Source organism: Neofelis nebulosa, chromosome 1 (genome assembly GCF_028018385.1).
Source record: "Neofelis nebulosa isolate mNeoNeb1 chromosome 1, mNeoNeb1.pri, whole genome shotgun sequence".
Taxonomy (NCBI): Eukaryota; Metazoa; Chordata; class Mammalia; order Carnivora; family Felidae; genus Neofelis; species Neofelis nebulosa.
Genome location: NC_080782.1, coordinates 78,617,139 through 78,633,403, shown reverse-complemented (window position 1 = coordinate 78,633,403; position 16,265 = coordinate 78,617,139). Strand labels below are relative to the sequence as shown.

At 35.0% G+C, this 16,265-nt stretch overlaps 1 pseudogene; it reads right to left on the bottom strand.

Annotated features, from left to right (window-relative positions):
• Nucleotides 1–1,098: 1,098 nt before the first annotated feature.
• Nucleotides 1,099–2,533, bottom strand: LOC131517040 (myotilin-like; annotated as a pseudogene).
• Between the last annotated feature and the right edge of the window lie 13,732 nt (nucleotides 2,534–16,265).

The window sequence follows — 16,265 nt, the reverse complement described above, 5'->3', positions numbered from 1 at the left end:
CAAACTCACAGATTGTGATATCATGACCTGAGCTAGAGTCAGACGCTAAACCGATTGAGCCACCCAGGGACCCCTTGATGTGAACACTCTAAAAGCCAGCAAATCTAAGACTCAGATGATGCCTTGTTGACTGTGAAATTACACCTACTACCCTCCTAGGGTTCATCCTTAACTTTCTTAACTTTAAAGTTATCCCAATTAAAAACAGCTCTCTAAAATTTTTTTTTGTTAAAAAAATAAATCCAATGGAAAATAAAGTAGTAGGAAACTTAGGAATAAAGTTGAAAGGAGACAAAAGACTGAGACGAAACAATGAAATCAATCATAATTAACATTTTGCTTGATTTTCCCTGAGAAAAATTACCTAGATAATAGCTACTTGTTTTGGTGTGAGAAGAAATGTGTGGGGTTTTTTGTTGTTGTTTCTATACTTGGATTTTAATTCTCTTTTGATATAAAACTATGGAACACTCTGATAATCTATACCATATTAGTAAGTATAAGAGAAAACAGGTTAAACAGTATTTATAGACTGTACCAATAAACCCTACAACAAGCATTAAATGTGTTTAAAACGTTGGTATTAATTCATAACCTGCAACTGTCAAGTGTGTATGACTTAAAGGTTAAAAGTCCACATTTTAAATAGTCTTCTCAATTATAAACCCAGATTTTCTGTAGGCTTCACAAACCAGATCAACAGCTAGAATATGTAAGAGTCAAGGAATAAATAATATACATATATATTTATACACATATATATTATATGTGTATGTATGACATATACATATAAAATACATATATATCAGGGCGCGTGGGTGTCTCAGTGGATTAGGTGTCTGACTTCAGTTCACGTCATGATCTCGTGGTCTGTGGGTTTGAACCTTGCATTGGACTCTGTGCTGACAGCTGGGAGCCTGGAGCCTGGAGATTCTGTGTCTCCCTCTCTCCCTGCCCCTCCCCCACTCACACTCTGTCTTTCTCTTTCAAAAATAAATAAATATGAAAACACACACACATATATCAGTTATATTACCTAATAAAGCCATATTCTGTTAAAACACCTATGGACTTACTTCAAAAATTTAATCAAATATATCACTGTGTTTTCCCATCTTGATAGAGTGATTCAGGTTTTTCATTTTCACAGATTCCAGACTAAGCTGCCAGATGCTGAAATTCTCCTTATGGGTTAAAAGTTTATTTCACATCTAAATTTTTCCTGTTTAATGGTAAATATTTGCTGAAAGTTGGTTGAGCACATAACAGCTTAGGAGTTGGAAGAGTTTGGTTTGCACAGGCTACAACATCTAATCTGTTATGTGTGGTCACTCATTAGCTTATCTTTAATAACTACCAACACCAGAATCTTTCTTTTTTACAACTTTTATCAATAAAGTAACTAATCTATAGTTATCATGCTATAAATTTATTTGGTCAGCATTAAATTGCACCATTTTGTTATTTCTTTTCCGGAAAGTTTGGTGGAGGAACTATTGAGATCTGGTATTCTAGCTTCACTGAATCTCCCTCAAAAACCTTTTTGCTTTGTTGTCTAAAGGTGAAAATTGGTGCTCTTCTCTGTTCTTTTGCAAGGACGCTCACCAGCACAGTAAATGTGACTTCTCCTGTTCAGCTCAAGGCAGCACATGCAAAAACCCTGCATCTGAAGCTCTCATCACTTCAAAGATGAATGAATGATAACACTTCTCAGACATCATCATTTTGTGCAAATCATCTGATTAAACTGGTCTTCCATTTATACAGAATGACATATTAGGAGCTGGTGGTCCACTCTCTACAAAGTTCATGCTGCAGAATCTTCCAATTCAGTCAACATGTTCTCTCACACTTGAATAAAATATGGTGGGTAAGATTTCTTCTGGATTGAATCCTGATCATTCACGTATCCCTTCAAAAATGATCTACTTCTTACTTGTGACTTTGGAACTTATAGTCGTGTGTGTTTGAAATTGTGCTATCATTTTGAGCTTGAAACACAGCAACTACATTCTGTGATTCTAGTAATCTGCAATCTATCTTCTCATATGTTAGCCATTGACTTCCATTATGAAGAACACTGTCTTTACATTTCAGCTTTCTCTCCAAATCTTGACTCAAAGCTTTTCTTTTGATCCTGGTATTTCATTGTTGAGAGTTCTTTATATGGTCCTAGAATTTGCAGTTTGGGATGGCTTAGCATTTACAGGTTGGCCACTGTAGGGTTGTTGACAGTTGGAGTCCACGGTGGAAAGGATTTACTGCTGCTGTAATCAGGCTGTGGTGGCAATATGGAGCCCAGGAAGCTGGCTGTGGACTGGTAATAGGTGGCTATAACCCTTTGGCTCTGGTTGGAACCAGAAAGTTGTTGAAGAGATGAAGAGAAAGCAGAGGTGGACATGGTGGTGTGAGAATTTACTGTTGAAGAGGCAGAACGTCTTTGCTCTGTGCATGGGTTAAGCTAGATAACAGAAGACTATTTGGTCTGGCTAGAAGATCTAGAAGCTTCAACAAAATGTGTTTTTATATGCATTACCTTTCCTGCAAATTCTAATATTAATTAAACAAAATGGAAGCAAAAATCATTTTAAAAACAACAAAGATGGTCTTTAAGATAAGACTTGAAGTCAAGTGTTTGACAGGGCTTATTATTAAAATATAAGTTAAAATAATAACGAGTGTGGAGAAGTATGCATTAAATTCCATAAATTCTTTGTTTTGCAGACTATAATTTGGGAGTGATAATAGTTTCCATTTTATTTGAGTTTGTAAATATTGTGATGGATGTTTTAATTTATAAATGCCCAAGGCCTCCTTGAAATATATTTATTTTAAAACTGTTCCAATTATTTATTTTGCCATATGCTCATAGGTGAAAACAGATCAGTAATATGAGGAAGAGATCAGTTGTCAGAAGAGGTTAATTTAAACCAAAAGTTTTCTGTTTATAAGTCTGTTTTTTTAAAAAAAGTTTTACCTGTTCTGTGTGTGTGTGTGTGTGTGTGTGTGTGTGTGTGTGTGTGTGTGTTTATGATGTAGTGAGGAAAAAATCATGAGTTTTGGAAACAGAAGCCTGATTAGACCAAATTGAAAAACCTAACTGGATGCCCTTAGGCATGTTAAGCTTTTCAGACTTTGGTTTCATTTTCAAAATGCTAGAATATATACCTACCAGTGTTATTATCCATATGAATGTCTCTGGCCAACCATACCATGTTGTGATTCTCAGGGTCCTGTGGCACATAGATATTTACAGTGTTTGCCATAGACTGTTCACTGTCACCTGGCTTTGTCCTCAGTACGTATCTTGCTAAAGAGTCTACCATTACAATTTGGCCTCAAGACTTTTTGAGAAGGAAATTAACTTTTATTGAATGTTCATTTACTACAAATTATTCTAAGTGCATGTATACACATTATCTTATTGATGTATGTGTATATTACCATGAAGTATTTATTTTTAATTTCCATTTTTAACAAACAAAGCAAGCCTAAGAATAACATACACATATTGGTACTTAGGAAAGTTAGGGGACTTCATCTGATATTTGCATCATCATCTTGAACTGAATACCAACTCTTTGCCAGTTTTATAATGCATATAGTTTTTCATTTATCCATAACCATAACCAGACATATGTGATTCTTACTCATATTTCACAAATGAGAAAATTGGGCACTAAAGAGCTTACATAACTTATTACCAAAAATAATGTTTCAGTGGCAGAACAGAGGTTTAACCCCAGGATCATCTGACACAAGACTTTTAGCTCCTAACAGCTAGTTTATTAGTATCTCTGAAAGTGGAAAGGGTTACAGTTTAAGTGTGATTAGGGATATCCAAGTGCAAGCCATCAAGATAAAAATGCAGCTCCTCTACAATCTTTATTTTTTAAATATTTTTTTAGTTTATTTACTTACTTTGAGAGAGAGAGAGAGCAAGCATGAGCAGGGGAGGGGCAGAGAGAGAATCCCAAACAGGCTCCAATGCTGTCAGCACAAGCCCGATGTGGAGCTTGAACTCACAACCCACGAGATCATGACCTGAGCCAAAACTATAGTTGATGCTTAACTGAGCAACCCAGACAGCTCTCTTTTCCAATTTTAAAACAAACGAATATCTCTGATATATGCAGGAACTTAGAATTTTGATTCCTATTGCATTGAAGTATAATAAAGTCATGACTAATATAATATTTATATTCTGTTATTATATAGATTCAGACTTAGCCAAAGATATTTTTCTAGAAGAATCTAAACTTTAATTCTAATTTTCATTTATGTACTGAGGATTAAATTTAAAAAAAACACCTTAAACCAGCACATTGATGTTCATGAGTCTTACTTTTGTCATTCCGTATTTCTTTGCCCTTTATTAATTCCTTATTCAGAGTGTAAGTTTTATTATCATTCTTGTCAAAAATAATTTTTACTTAAGTTTTTAATTCCAGTTAGTTAGCATGCAGTGTTGTATTAGTTTTTCAGGTGTACAATATAGTAATTCTACAGTTCCATATATTACCCTATGCTCATCACGACAAGTGCATTCGTTAATCCCCATCACCTATTTCTCCATCCCCCACAGCCCTCCCCTCTGTTAACCATCACATTGTTTTCTATAATTGAGTCAAAAATAATTTGGGGGCACCTGGGTGGCTCAGTCGGTTAAGTGTCCTACTTTGGCTCAGGTCATTATCTCATGGTCTGTGGGTTTGAGCCCCACGACGAGCTCTATGCTAACAGATCAGAGCCTGAAGCCTGCTTCAGATTCTGTATCTCCCTCTCATTCTCTCTCTCTCTGCCCTTCCCCCACTCATGCTCTGTCTCTCAAAAATAAACACTAAAAAATTTTTAAAAATAAAGTAAAATAATTTTAAAATTTCACCATGGGCTCTATTATGCACATACATATGTAGATGGTTACTGTTAATCAGGAATATTTCAAAGTGTGAAAAAAGAAAATGCCTATCTAAGTCCATTTATATTGAAATTTTAATAATATGTTGCTATTACAGCTAACATTCAAAGGAGTAATTGAAGTGTCAATATATATTTTTTCATTTATCTATTTAAATATCCATCTATCTATAAACACGCATTTATAGGCACATGCATACACACATGCATATTTGTGTGTGCAGATATGTATTTGCATATGCATATGTGTGTATACACATACACACATAACTATAGCCGAGAGAGAGATGACAGATATTAATTTAGCTTTAACAATAATTAATACCTAGAGTAGTAGATTTTATAAATTCTACAAAGGGAATAATGTTATCCTTACCTACAAGGTATTATAATGGAGATAGAAAGATAAGAAAACCATTTCTATCAACAAATACTTAAAACATATGAGATATAAAGAATTTCTAAGTGAATTCAAATGAAGGTAAAAATTAAATGTAATTAAAAAAGACATTTTCAACTCAATGAGTCTTATGCAGGGAAGACCTTAACTGTAGAGAATACATCTAAAAGTATGAAGTAAATTTGATAATAATACAGATGTGAGAAACTACATGAAAACACAGAAAAATCTGAATTTTTAAAGAGATTCTCAGGGTATCAACTTGTGGGGCTCAGAAAGGACACACTTAGAAATATGTATGTTGTAGATCTGGATGTCAAAATAAGTTAAATTGATGTAAGTGTAGAACAGCTTAACAGTGGTCTAAGGTTCTTGGAATGAATCTGACTTAGGAGTCAAAGAAGATTATTTAGGCTGAACCAGAGGTGACATTGGAAAATGTATGGGAAGACTGAAAAAGCAATATATACACATCCTTCCACTGATGCCTACTTTTGTTTGTAGGTTTCATTATCATTCACTTCATTATGAAGAGAACTATTGCACCAATAAAATATATTTCCCAATGTGGTACAGTAGATTTTTCAATCTGACCACAATCTTTCAGTCTTCCTTATGTTCACACCCTTTCAATGTAACTTGGAATTTCTTTGCATTGAAGAGTGAAGTTTCTTTTTCCATTTCTTGAACGTAGGCTGGCTGTGTGACTCAGTTGGCCAATATAATGTAGTATAAGTGACAACATGCCAATTCTGAGGACAGGGTCTCAGGAGTCCAGAATCAACGTCTACTCTCTCTTGGAATCCTGCCCAATTGTCATGTAAACAAGTTCCAGCTGGTCTGCTGAAGCACAAGACCATGGGGAAGCAGAGACACTCTTCCAGCTGCAGTCATTCCACAGAACCACTTCCAAGCCGACCGGACTGTTGAGCTCAGACGTATGACTGAGCCATTGAAACAAGAATTGCCCAGATAAGGCCAACCCAATTGCCAAAACACAGAATCATGAGTTAAATAAATGGTCATTATTTAAACCTTTAGTATTTCAAGTGGTACGTTATGCAGCAAAAGCTAACTGATACATGGTCAATATCCTTCTGGTGGGGAGTATGGTTACATTAGTTTATCATGCAGGGAATCTATATGCATTCCGAACCTGTATGAAAAGCTTTCACTGACATTTTACTTACGTTAAGATAAACTTCTTTTTCACCAAATTGTATTAACAAGTCAGAGATGTCAGTCTTACTTCTTTAGGTTCTAACTTAAAATGAATATTTATTGTAATTTTACTCTCTACTGAGTTCTGGCTTTCTGTTCCTGCCATAAGAATACTAGGTGGCTTTGCTGATTGTCCAGTCCACTTTTGGAATAATCACACAAAACTGACTCTGGTTTTAAGTCATTTTACATTAGGCTGCCACACAATTGTCTGAAATACAAAGAGAAGAAAGTGATTCTCCTGCATACAACATCTTGTACATTTTAGTTAGCCTTGGTGTTAACTTCAGATGGAGAAGCTTTGTAGCATTTCACATAGATTCTGTGTATATGTGTGTATGTGTGCATCAAAGAATGAATGGTAATATAAAGCAAATTGCTTTTCTTACGGTCCAATGTTAATTAAAACCAAATGTCCCTTCCACAATGTAGCTAATGTACTTTAATTATTCTGTCTTGTGCAGTTGTGACAAAAGGGAACACGCAATTATTAAAGGGAAAAAATACACATTGTACCAGTAATTGTCCACACTGTGAAATAGTATTGCTTTTCCCCTGTGAGGAACTTGAATACTTGCCAAATAATCCTCTCTACACCATTTAAATAATGTACATTGTTCTTTCACAATAATTTACCTTTTTATTGGGTTTAAGCGAAACGTGTTTATTGCCATTTACTTTTCTTCTACAGTTTTAAACAATGCAAGGCCACAAGAAGTTTTTAATGGTTTTTTTTTCTGGCATAAATTGTAAACATAAGAAATGAATGTTATTTTACATAACAAAGAAGTTTGGTAGCAATCATAATGACCTTAATGCTAACCTTTTCTATTTAAACATGGGAAAATCTATTCCCCTGAGATTAATTTTCTTCTGCTATTGAATTAAGATAAGAATAGCTACAAAGATGGTAAATGAAAAGTGGTGGGCAGATCAAAAGGTAACATGTATAAAGTGGGTAGGCCACAAAATAATCTTTCTTATGCTGTTCAATATTAGGAAACAGAAATGGAATCTATTAAAATTTTCATATACTTGAATTCTTTCTCTGTCTCCCACTCTATTAAGCTCTCTGTTTTTTAAATTATTTATTCCACCAAAGAACACTCTCTTTCTTTTTTTAAATTTTTTTTAATGTTTATTTATTTTTCAGAGAGACAGAGTGTGACTGGGAGAGGGGCAGAGAGAGAGGGAGACACAGAATCTGAAGCAGGCTCCAGTCTCTGAGCTGTCAGCAGAGCCCCATCCCAGACAGAGCCCCACCCAGGACAGGGCTCAAACTTGAGTGAGATCATGACCTGAGCCAAAGTCAGATGCTTAACTGAATGAACCACCAAGGTGCCCCACACTCTCTTTCTAAATGAGATTGATAACCATTTGAGCAACTTACTCAAATGCTCATGTATCAGAAAAAGAAACTGTAAATATAACAGTGTCAAGAAGGACAACTACCCTCTCCCAGAGACTTTTGTTCTCTCCCCAAAGGAGGAAGTTGATTTTTCCCAAAACGATGATAAAAAAGGATAACGGAAAGGAGGAAATGAAGCAGAAGCCAATTTTCAGACCAATTTTGATGGCAGTTGTTCTGTAGCTCTGTTCCATAGATCATTTTTCAGTATTCTGACAGTGAGGTGTCAGCTCTGGCAGGGACTTTTTGATTCTGACATTAGTTCCTGTGTTGGCTTCAGGGGGAGTGGCACCCTAGTGAATCACTTCTTCATTGCTGTGGGAATCATTCTTACACCCTGAGTTAGAATCTGGTTTTGGCCTTCAGCATTTCCAACAATTTTATAATCACTTGATTCCCTGTTTTGAACTGCTTTATGTTAAAATACCTAGAGAGTTTTCTGTCTTTTGGATTAAACTTTGATAAAGTTTCAAAATACTTTTGATAAGGCAATGAATTTGTCCAATAAATTAGGATTTCAGATGAAAATGATTGAGAAACAGATTGGTTCAGATTATAGGGATTCTTTAACACCTTGATAAGAAATTAGAATTCATTCTAAAATTCAGGACAAGCCATGAGAGGGGTCTTTCAGGAGAGAAGCAGCATGATCAATATGTATTTTACAAAAAGAATTCTGGAACCTGTATGGAGTAAGTGGAAGAATGCTAGACAGAAGCAAATTGTTTAACCTGATGGAAATAGTTGGAGCTAGCATAAATTACAGCATGGAATAACTGATAATTCTCTGAGATAATACTCCTTTTGTAAAGAATAGGCATAAGATGTTTTCAGTAATGTTAAAAAAATAGTAACCAAGAAGAACCCATTTTATTTATTTTTTCATATTATAGCCAACAGCTTTCGTTTTGTTCAACACTTTATCATCGTAACAGGCTTTTCAGTTAACCCATGAACCTGGTAGTATGTAAATGAATAGATATGGCATACATGTATCAAGTATCCTTTCTCTGCCTGAAAGTTCCCAGCAAATACATCAGTTCTTAAAGCTCAAATATACCAGTTATTTTAATTTAACTGATGGAACATTGGCAGAATCAAAACAATTTGAATATTTGCCAGTACTAAAGCCAAGTGCCCGTCCCTGTATAAGAACTCAGTACACATTAGTTCTCTTACTCTCCATTATACCTACAACACTGAAAACACCCTAATATTCCAAGACAAAACTAGGCATGTTCTTAGACTAGAAGGTGCCCCTAAGTTTAGACATTTTGTCAGTGAAATACCCAGGCAACTGTATAACCAGTGAACAAACTGAAATAAGCATCATTTGAGAAGATAAATATCCCCTTGTGCTTCAGGAAAAGGAAAAAAAAAACAAACATCCAATTATGTGGCCAGAGGAGGGAACAAAACTTTCTGAGCAATATAGCACTCACGATGAGCACTGAAACAAAAACGGAAGAGTTGAATCTATGAAAACAGTATCAAGAAAAGCAGAAACCAGTATGAGAAAAGAAGGATATAAGGATAAGCGAGGCTGGGTCTATATTGTGGAGGGAAGTGAATGGCTGGCTGAGAAATCAGTATTTAATTAATGCACTATAGAAAAACTTTAAAGGATTTTGAATGGAGAATTAATCAATTAAATAATTTACAAAACAATAACAACAATAACAATAAACAAAATCCCCAAAACCTCTGGTGTCTACATGTCATTTTCAGATGGAATTCCTCAGAAAGATAAATTTAATTTTGCTTGAGGAGGTTTGGCCTATATGAAGATTTGCCAAATTTTTTTTTTTTGCCAACATTTGCAAAGTTGGATATGTCATAATTGTCAACCACCAACTTCTGGCTTATTTATTTATTTTTCTAGGAAGCAACTTTATTCATGCTGGCACTACTCAGTTGGGTTCGTACCCAAAGAACTGAGCCCCAAACACCACGTGCCATAGTTTTAATTTTTTAAATCAAAAGATATATAAACACATAGCATGACTGGCACTACTCAGCAATTGTAGTGGGTTTAGAGATGAAGCCTTACTTGGTATAAGTTTTTGAGGCAATAGAATCACCAGCTGTGGCCTCTGCCCTGTGTTTACACTTTCCATCAGAACATTTCACTTATCCATGGTTGGTATATCTGAGAGATATGAAATCTCTTTTACGGAACTTGGTATATTATATCTCCATTCCTAGAATACAATCCACCCCATATAAATCTACTAAATACCTTAAACAGCCCAATATATTTGGACATAATAGGATTTTCAGTATGATTATCCATATAAATTAATTGTTTATTTCAGGACTATTTTCGTGGGCAATTGCCCTTGTTAACAATAAGTGGGAACAAATACGGATAAACGTGATATAAGTATAAAGGCCAAACTTTACATTTGATTATGCCTTCATATTTATTACTTTAAAGAAAGTTTAAATATATTTCCTGTATAACCAAAGTGGAGGGAAAATACTCTAATTTAAAAATCACATATTCACAGAATGCTAATTTATTACATTCATCAGTTATAATAAAATGTGTCTACGTGTTTAGTTTTGTTATTTCATATTTAAATATTGCATGAATATTTTATCACTATAGTGAAAAGTTTTGCATTAAAATGATTACTTTTTTATTACAACACATAATAATTTAGCTAAATGAGTGTCTCTGTATGAAGGCACTTGATTAGGCATACATGGGTCCTTGATCACAAGAAAATTCGGGAGGTTTTTGGAAGTTTGGAGATATCTAGCTGAGACATTTAGAATACTACAGTTTTGACACTGTTGGGGTTATGTGATTGCTTTCTGACTAACTAGAAGGTAAAGTCAAGGGAAAGGCAGAAATGAAAAAGGACACAGCTGGGCATGATATTCCTGCTGACTGCAAAATCAATTTCTGGCACCTGAAGGAAGCAAAGGAGAAGCGATTTCCATATCTTAGAAAGGTACTCTGTCAACCAGAAGCTCAAGCAAACACAGGTAAAATAAAAGTAAATGTTTTCAGATTTTGTAACTTTCAAGTTATAATTTGGTATGTTTGCACCAATTGTTTACAAAGCCACTGAGTCAGGCTCACAAACTTAAGGTTAATTATTTGCTCACCAAAATAATTTCATAAAATAAGCCAAGTCTTTAGCCACTAAACAAAGAATAATATAGTGTTAACGCCGTTGCTAAGTGTGCATGCACAGTGTGTAGAATTATGGTTTTCTGGTGTTAGTTTAACATTATTTTTATCCAGGCTACTTACCAGGAATATTTCATTAATAACCTCTGATGGCCCTCACTTGGACACACACATATACACCAGGAAGAGTGGGATATATGAAAGAAATAGCATCCAAATGAAAATTCCAGGTTATTAAAATATAGGCTAAACCCACACTATGATATAGGGTCTGGTGAGGGCTGTGATTGATATATATATCATAGTTAAATGAAAATCCTTACTTCCACTGTTTCTCAGACGTTCTCTTTATTTTCTATATCTTCCTCCTAACAAGAATCAAAGTAAGAGGGCAAGTGACATTATCAAATATGTATAGTCAACTTCAGCATAACAACCTCACCACATGGAAGTGGATGGTACACAAAAGAAGTGGAAAACAAAAAAAGAATGATAAAGCACAATGGCATGAACACAGTTCAATCTCACCTTTTGAAATGTAACTCTAGGAGAACCTGAGTGGCTCAGTCGATTAAATGTCCAACTCTTGATTTCCATTTAGGTCCTGATCTCAGGGTCTTAAGATTGAGCCGTGCGTCAGGGGTCAGGCCGAGCTGGGTGCTAAGCCTGCTTAAGATTCTCTCTCTCCCTCTCCATCTGTCCCACCTTCAGTTGCATGTGTGCATGCACGCGCTCTTTAGCTCTTTCAAAATATAAATAAATAAATATAAAAAGTATAACTCTTATCATTGCCTTGGACTGAGGCAATTTTATTAGCAGCTTCTCTTCTCTATAGGAATGGCTAGTGGGTAGAGGGAGGAAGGAAGCAGAAACACTATTCTATGCCTTCCTTTTTCCCCTCTTCCCTCATACATCATGTTTCTGTTCATTTTATACGTTCTGTTTATGTCTTGATTGATACAATTAACTTCTTAGAACAATCAGTATGCCGACTATTTATATCCAGGTTTATAGATTTAAAATATACTCTCTGAGAGTATACTGTTTCTAAAGAAAAAAGAAAAAAAAAGCATTTCAGAAAAAGGTTAGAGAATAGAGATATAGAATTTTAGCATTTGCCATCTCGTTTTGAGATGCCGTTCTGGACTTTAGGAATTTCAAATTATTCCTGTGATTCACAGACAAAGCCAAGTTCAGTGAGGCAGTATTCTTCATTAAGAAACATTTAACTCAGTAATGGTCTGGGCCAACTGGAGAATGAAGAAAAGCAATTTAAAAGAGCACAGGATCTGTTTTAAGAATAATCACTTGTTCACCACATAAAATGAATAATTTAGATGGCCGTTAGCCACAATTATTATAGGTGGGCAAAGGCAAATAGAAAATTGTATAATTTCATGGATGTTAATTGCATTTTGGTTGAGGAAGAAAAATTCATGCACTTGCTGAATTGAACTATAATATTAAAATGAAACAACTATTTGGTTGCTTGTGAACTCATCAGGGTTTTAAATTGCATATTGATCTTTTTTCTATTTTTAAATGTATTATTATTAAAAATTATATAAACATACCAAGCATATGTTTCAACAGTTAACAAGTCATGGTCAATATTGTTTCATCTGAATCCGCACATAATTTCTCCCATCACCCTGCCCACATTACTTTTATAAATATTTGCACATCCTATCATTTAATCTGTATATTTTTTTATTGATTCATTTTCATGGTGTTATTATGCCCATTCTGAGTTCTTCACATTGTTTCCCCAAATGACTGAAGCGAAGGAAGTGAGCCACATCTACCAACATATACCACCATTCTGCTTTCTTTGATGAGCACAGTATTGGGGCTAGAACAGTGAATGATTGCTGAAATAATGGTATTTCAGATTTCCTCATCCTTATAATCATTATTTCCATATATAATTTACAAAAGGGCTCAATAAATGCTTGTTGAATGAGTTCAGAGAATCCATATTTTTATTACCACTCTCATCAATTCATGTCAATGTTACATGTAAGCAAACATTCCTAATACAAAAGCTGTAACAATACCCACCTCCTATTATCAGGATAAGATGTGATGGTGTTTCTAGAGCACTTAGCACAAGTCCTGGCTGTGATATACTATTAAATATTTGAACTTAATATTTATTTTTTATTAGTTTTTGTTTATTATTTTTTGTTTATTTTGAGAAAGAGTGCATGCTCATGAGCAGGGGAGGGGCAGAGAGAGAGGAGATAGAGAATCCCACACAGGTCTCGATATCACAACCCCTGGGATCATGACCTGAGCCAAAATCATGAGTTGTCTACTTAACTGGCTGAGGCACCCAGGCAGCCCTGTTTTTATTTATCATTGAAAGTGATTTTGTAATAGCAACCACAAAGGAATGAGGATCTCTAAACCTCTCTGGAGCCGACTTGCCTTCCTGATCATTCATGTTAAGAAAACTCTTCAAAACCCTAAAGGCACTTTGGAGCTTGGATTTAGTTCTATACTCACTGTGATCAAAAACAGCCTTTTATCAACAAGACTTAAACCACAGTGACAGAACTATTGTTTTATTTTCTTAGTAGAGGATCTCCAAATATCCTGTATCTATAAAATGCAGATATTCTAACTGTGATGATCATAAATAGGTATGGCTCTCTTCCCCCAAACGCTTGCCTAGAATGCCACTAATTACCTCAGCAGTATGCTCTTGCTCTCTAGAGCTCTAATCTCTACATAGAAGAGTGTCAAGTTGGGATAGAAATTGGATGGGGAGAAGGAGGGTGAATATAATCCATTATTAAGAAGAGTGCATCAATAAGTCAACAAACATTATTAAGAGAAAAAACAACCAAAACTGTCATGAGATATTTCAGTGGCATAAACCATTTTCTCTCCTGCAAGATGCTAGCAGTCTGGTTGGGTAATGGACTAAAACAATTCCCCAGCAGTGTAACACCATCTACTTTAGTTCTAAAATATAAATGTTTTATTACATTCCACAATTAAAACTTAAATATATAGATACTATGTATAAGAAAGGATCCACAAAAAAATCAGTACTCTTTAACTAAACTGTGATCAGAGTTCATCCTCAGAGATTGTGATATTGTAACTCTGAGCTACATCCTCAAGAATTTATACTTTTTAAAAACTCTACAGGAAATTTTGGTATACACTCCTTGGTGAGTAACACTGAGCTTAAACTATGATGTGAGCTGCACATGTACAATGTAGGATGTAAGATCCTACAGAAATGATCTATTGAATGGGTAGGATGTCATCTTATGTCTCCATGTCTCCCCCAAACGGCCTCCCGAAAGTACATAAGTGACTAGTACATATCAAGCACTAAATTGGTCTTTGATTAGCTTTTTCACTTCCATGAATTAACTTTTTATTTATTGAAGCAATGTAAGTGAAGTTAAATTTTAATGGGCCCACCAAATAGAACATGGGTGAGAAAATTGACCAAATATCATTATTCACAGAACATGAAAGAAAAAAATTTTCTGAAACAAATGGGAGAACAAAATTTAAGGTTCAGGTTTATTGCATGAGATATACTGAGTTTAGGTGAAATCTAGAACTTGCAGACTTGAGGTAGGACCAGCATAGATACATAAGTGTTTTCCATGTATGCATGCATAATATTTTAAGAAATATTTTTGGAACTATTATTAAAAATTAATCTAGGGGCACCTGGGTGTGTCGGTCGGTTGAGCCTCCGACCTCGGCTCAGGTCATGATCTCGCGGTTTGTGGGTTTGAGACCCGCATCGGGCTCTGTGCTGACAGCTCGGAGCCTGGAGCCTGCTTCGGATTCTGTGTCTCCTCCTCTAAGCCCCTACCATGCTCATGCTCTGTCTCTCTCTCTGTCTCTCAATAATGAACGTTAAAAAACTTTTAAAATTAATCTAAAATTAGCTTTTGCTAGTGAGATTGGAATAAAATCTTCACTGTACATTATAAACTCAAGATTTGTCTCAAACTATTATGAAAGTTGTATTAATCGTTTTAGAAAATACCAACATATGTCAGAGTAAAAAAAAAAAGTCTTAACCAACTATGTAAAAATTAGAATCATATTAACTTATTTTCTCCAAGTATATTGTTCATATATATCCTCAGTTTGTTTGCCCTTTTTAATAAAATTATTGCAGTAAATTTTAATACAGTACCTAAATGAATGACCTGCCAGCTATAGCCAGAATATACTTATCATGCAACATTTTCACCTAATATCCAATACACTTAAAAATTCTGAAATTTAAAATTTTAGAATTACTTAAAAATTACATCAATATTAGGGTATGTATTATTTGCAGTACCAAATTTTGGTGTGCCCTAAGAATTCAACTTTACATTGAAATGGAAACAAAGACCACAGAAAATCAGTCCTGTAATCATGGAAAAATGTACCAATGACTAAATGTGGAGTTTCTGTCAAATACTCTAAGAGACAACATTTACCTCTTGGTCTAGGACCTCCTTCAAATTTGGAAATGGAAGCAAGAACCAATTAAATATCAGTCAAATATTTGATTATATTATGAACAGTGTTAATAACTTAAATTGATTCCCTTCTATTCTCTTGAGTTGCCTGCATGCCTTTATAAACTTGGGCATATCAGAGATTAGGGCTGATTATTTTGAGAAATGTATATAATGATCTTTATTTTCTGTGTAAGTAAACAGATGATAGCTAGTGGCAACCCTGAACAGACTTCATAAGTACAGTGAAGCCTGTTTGGTTATACCTTCTAACTGATGAATTAATGAGGAACACTCAATAAATGCTCAGAGTTCATCCATGTTCTTCCATATCTCTGTCTCTAATGCCTTAGGCAATAAACCAAACCACATTTAAATAATTTTTTTAAGCTATTCTGTGGAGGATAAGCTTAGGAATCCCCCAGGCTTACACCAATGGGTTGACAAGGCATAAAGAAATATAAAACCATAGGATGCTCACACCTGAGTTTGGGTAAACAAGACAAGGCAACCAAGAATAGGGAGGTGCAAAGGCACCCCAGAATAGAGAGGAGGTGCAGAGCCCCTGGAATAGAGAGTGGGGGCAAAGGCCCAAAAATAAGGGTGCAAAGATGCCCAATACATAGGTATATGAAATAAACAAGATTAGATATTCAAGGTGGAAGCACCCCCAATTTAGTACTATGG